This window comes from Etheostoma spectabile, chromosome 23, assembly GCF_008692095.1.
Source record: "Etheostoma spectabile isolate EspeVRDwgs_2016 chromosome 23, UIUC_Espe_1.0, whole genome shotgun sequence".
Classification (NCBI taxonomy): domain Eukaryota; kingdom Metazoa; phylum Chordata; class Actinopteri; order Perciformes; family Percidae; genus Etheostoma; species Etheostoma spectabile.
This window is the reverse complement of record NC_045755.1, coordinates 17,913,411-17,918,410: the sequence shown is the minus strand read 5'-3', so window position 1 is coordinate 17,918,410 and position 5,000 is coordinate 17,913,411. Positions and strand designations below refer to the sequence as shown.

Below are 5,000 nucleotides of genomic sequence, written 5' to 3'. Positions count from 1 at the left end.
TGGTCCAAAATGAGTCTCCGTCCTCTGTGATAAACTACGCTACAACGTGAACCTCTCTCGTTTCGGCTTTATGATGGTTTGTTGGTTTTGGCTTCTTATTTAACCCTCATGATGTCCTCGGGTCAAATCTGACCTGTTTTCAAAGTTTCTACATCAGAAACACAGCTTTTTTTACAACCAAATTTCCCAAAAATAACATGGATGGTTCCATCCGCTAATTGATGGTCGCTACTTTTATGGCCCCGGGTGTAAATCTGTGATTGTCCCTAAACATACAGTACGTTTCTCTGACCTTAACCATTAGTCAAGATAATTCCTATTTTCTGCCCATTTTTAATCCCAAAATGACCAATAATTTCATGTAAATCATGTTTATTCACCATCAGTTCCATTCAGAAGTGTAAAACGTGGTAACAATTTATAAAGTTGGCTGAAAAGATATAACATACAATTGGGTAATGATTAAGTGGTTACTTCATGCTTTATAAACATGCAAACCCAACCGGAGGACAACAAGTGGTTGAAGGGAAGACAATACGAGGGTTAAACTGGAATATGAGCTGCTCTCATTAATATATTATTATGTTAAACATTACTTTAAACAACAAATTTTGACTCAAACACATGCGTTTGTTTTGCTTTTCTTACCGTGACAGGCAGACGTGGAAGAAGTTGGATAATATACTTAACTAAAGTCTTATTAAAGTTAAAATACAAATGTATTTGCATCAAAATATACTAAAATGGGCTAAAAGTAGAAATAGTCATTATGCATCATGACCTATTTTAGGTATTAATAATCTGAATCTGCAAAGTAACTAAAGTTATCGAATAAATGTAGTCATAGTGCAATATCTGCCTCCAAAATGTAGTGCAGTAGAAGTCTAAAGTAGCAGGAACTCGGAGTTAAGCACAGTACAGAGTTACATTCCACCACTGCCATCCTAGAAAAACACTGAATATGTATTTGTATTTATATTCATAGCATTCCTTTGTGTGATGATCATTATCGCCCAAAACACAAACATGTTGGGTATGTGAACATGTATACATATGGAATTTCTGTCGTTTTATGTAAAAATAACAGAAATCAGACAGAATTCAACAGAACCAGGGAGCAATTAGAGATCCTTAAACACTTTCTACCCCACAACTAATGAACACACACACACACACACACACACACACACACACACACACAGTGTATCTGTTGCAACACTAAACCTCATCAGACAAAGTAGTCTCTGTGGCAGGTTTCTGTTACTTCATCATGATGAGAGACACAAAGAGACGAGAGGGCAAGTGAAAGAGGGGGGGGGGGGAAGAGAGAGAGAGAGAAAGAGAGAGAGAGAGAGAGAGAGAGAGAGAGAGAGAGAGAGAGAGAGAGAGAGAGAGTGTCCAAGAAGTGTCTTTATCCAGTCTAATCTGACCCACTTTGAGACACACAGTGATGTAAAGTGAACAACTGGTTGTCTTCAGTATCAGTGTCCACATCAGTGGTGGAATGCAAGAAAGTACATTTCCTCAAGTACTGTGCTTGAGTACCAGTAGTATTGCATTTTTGTGTGCTCGACTACAACCTTAAACAACTACAGTAAAATCCTGATTTTACATTAATACATGAGGAAAAAAAAAATCTCATGATATAATACATAATAGTGTAACAGTGACAGGGGACATTTTTTATACTTGTACCTCATTTTAAGTAAATTTTCTACTTACAGACTCTTAGTTGTAACTGAGTATATTTACAGTGTGTGTTAGTACTTATACTTAAGTAGAAGGTCTGAATACTTCCTCCACCACTGGAATATTTTTCATTGAGTTGTCATCCTGAGGAGCCACTTGTATTCAACAAATTCAACTGAATATGTGACGTGATGATTAATCATAGAAACTTACTGAACAAGCTGAAATAAAAACAGGCATTCATTAGAGGCGATCAATACGTCAGCATGGCGGGTATTATCGGATAACTTTAGCTTGTCAAAAATGTGTCAGTATGGACGTATAAGTCGGCAGGTAAGTATAAAAACATATGTACGTGTTCATCATCAAACCGAGTCTCCATTACATTCTGTAGTTTGTCCACCAGGGACCACTGTCAACAACAACACAACAACTGGAAAATGTGCATATCTTCTCATCTTGGTTCTTCAAACACTCCATTTAAGTAAGATTTGAATACAACCGGAGCACATGGCATACCAGAAATCTAATGGGTGTAAATCTGATGTCTAATCTGCGTAGTTTGGACACATTCTTCCAAAGAGAAAAGCTGCTTTTCCTCAACAACAAAAAACCTGGCATTGCTTGTTTTTTCCTGGAAAAAATGAGTAATTGGGTACTAATTTATAGGAAAAATAGAAAATGCTTCTTCTAATTCATAACACAACATAGAGATTCTTTTAGTGACTGTGTTACATACTGTATGAGTCATGTTTTGTACTTGTCTATTTAAGATATGTGCTTGTTAAAAAACTAATCAACTAGAATATTGTCATTAGATTTTTTCTAACTCTTGAAAAACCGATATCATCAAAGATGCCACATCGGTCTAGCTTTTCATTGGATTTCTTGATCAACGCACCCAAGTTAGAGAATTTCACAAAATAAATGGCGCAACTTTGAGTCGGGTGGAAGCTAGTGGTGTAACAACATATTGATCTCAATCGATATATTGATTCAATGCTCTATGACCCAATATCATTGATGCAAAGTGAAAAAAAATACATATCATCTTTAAGATGTGCCTTTATATTGAAATTCCAGCTTTACATTTATTATTTTTATTAAAAAGAATTTGTTTATTTTTCATTCAAATGTCTGGAAGAGCTCAGTAATAAAACTGCCAAATCATATTTATTTATTTATTTATTTATATCAATGGAACATGTGTTTATGTTAAATTTGGAATATGACATTGTCTCATATTGATCGCAGGCCCCTGAATTGAATCAAATCAAAGTCATAATCAGAATCAGCTTTATTTGCCAGGTATGAGGACACATAAAAAGGAATTTTTCTTTGCATTGTATATATAGCAAACTTTGTGATATCAGCAAATATAATTTTGTCCAAAGACATATAAACCCTGTGATTTACACCCGTAGTGGAAGCCAGAATCAGATGTATATCTTTAAATCAAGCATAAATGTGAAATCTTCATCACTGCACCTTGGGTCAGTTCAACCTGTTTGTAACATGAGAAATTAATTTTTAAAAGAAATAACTAAGCTGCTGTTTTTTAACTGACTTATAAGTGACTGTTTTATGTGTGTTAATAAGTGAACTAGTGGCCCGCTGTCCTCTGCAGACAGCTACGGGACTATGACCACGCTTCACTCCTAGGAGTTTGTGTTTTCATCCAAAATAGTATTCATGTCCTTTTGGAACGGTTGTGGACATTCAGCCTTTAACAAGCTTCCTAAGTGGCAATCAACTGCATTTTAAATGAGCGCGCACCCTTCAGAAATACACAAAGTCTATCAGTACTGCTGGTAAAAGTGACTACAGGTAAACACAGAGCTCACTGTGCAGGAATATTGTCTGTAAAAGGTTAAAAAGCTAAAAGGCTTAGAGGCTAACGGCATGAAGCCTGCGTCAGCCTTGTTGTAGGGTTTTATGTTTTTTTATATGACTTGTTGCTGTATGGTTTTTGTGTGTTTTAGCCCAAAAACAATACAGTAGATATGTAAATGAAGTAGGTTTACAGTACGTTCTATACGTTCCGCGCGAAACTTGGATTTTCCGAGATCAAAGTCGGAAACATGCCACTTGACCCCGGATTTCCGAGCTTGGAACTCGGGCAACCAGCTAGTACAGCTAGTAGTAAAAAAACTCTAAAAAAACATTTCACTATTTCTCACTGCCAAACCTAATGCAATTTTCGGAGTATTTAAAAAACAAAAATATACTTTCCTCCCATGAAAACTGGAAAAAGGGGGTGCCCGGGAAAGCTCACCTTGTGCTCCCCATCATGTCCTAAGGCTCAGTCCTTACCACAGTGGCCTATTTGTCTTATCAATAAAAAGCCAAAAAGATGATCTAGAATTATTTTTAAAAACCCACCGTGTGTTATACTATGTGTGAACTCGTCTTCGTGTCAATATAAACCACAACAAGTATTACAGAGGATATATCCTCCTTGTCCTCAGTTGTAAATTAAATATGGGAGATAAAAAGGTCAAATAATACTTTCTGTACAGCTGTGTTGTGACAGACATCGTGAGGTATGACAGAGACTCTTCTCTGCTGTGGTTTACTGTACATATTTAAACCACGATTAAAGCTACAGGTCAGGTCAGGTAAAGAAAAGAAGGAAGAAAGAGAAAAATACGAAACAGTAGGGTTTCAAAAAGAAATCTTGCTAGTGAATGAATATTAGTCTTATTTCCATTACAACACTAGCAAAACAAACGCGCCATAGCAGCTTCGACACATTAGGAAGGAGAGACGTTTTTCAGTTTTTTCCTCTTTCTATTGTTTGGCAAACAGAAGTGTACCTAGAGGGAGGTACAGTTTGTCCTCAAGGAGACGTACTGTATACGGTTGTTTCGTTTTAGACGTGAACCGGTCCGTCTGCATTAACCACTGCATTCCAGCAGCTGAGCTGCATTTCATGGCCCTGCCTACAGTAAGGTGCTGTACGTGTCAGACATGTGGTCTTACTGCATCTCAGAGGGAGCCACAGATAAAGGTCTAGGCTACTTTGAAAAGAACTTATTTAAATGATTCATGTATTCTTAAAAGTCTTTGAGGTCAGTCGATACAAAAACCAACACAAAACAAGAGCGTGCAGCAAAGCAAGGGGACCTTTTCTGAATCTTTCTTGACTCTATAATAATAATAACAACAATAATAATGTATACTTTTGAAAGGGAATGTATAGGGCAAATTACATGTTATTACACACATTACACACAGGCCTGACACACACCTGCTCAATACCTATTTGCACTAATGGAGAGATGTCAGAGTGTGTGTGTGTGTGTGTTGGG

General features: G+C 36.8%; 1 protein-coding gene and 1 long non-coding RNA gene across 2 annotated transcripts in view; one reads left to right on the top strand and one right to left on the bottom strand.

Moving 5' to 3' along the window:
• rassf3 (Ras association domain family member 3) overlaps nucleotides 1–5,000 on the bottom strand; it is a 68,140-nt gene that overhangs the window by 61,193 nt on the left and 1,947 nt on the right. The window lies entirely within an intron of this gene.
• Nucleotides 771–5,000, top strand: part of LOC116673378 (uncharacterized) — a 21,038-nt gene continuing 16,808 nt past the window's right edge. The window contains exons 1-2 of the long non-coding RNA XR_004327823.1: nucleotides 771–790; nucleotides 4,451–4,457. This is a non-coding gene — a long non-coding RNA (uncharacterized LOC116673378). The remainder of the gene's footprint in view (nucleotides 791–4,450; nucleotides 4,458–5,000) is intronic.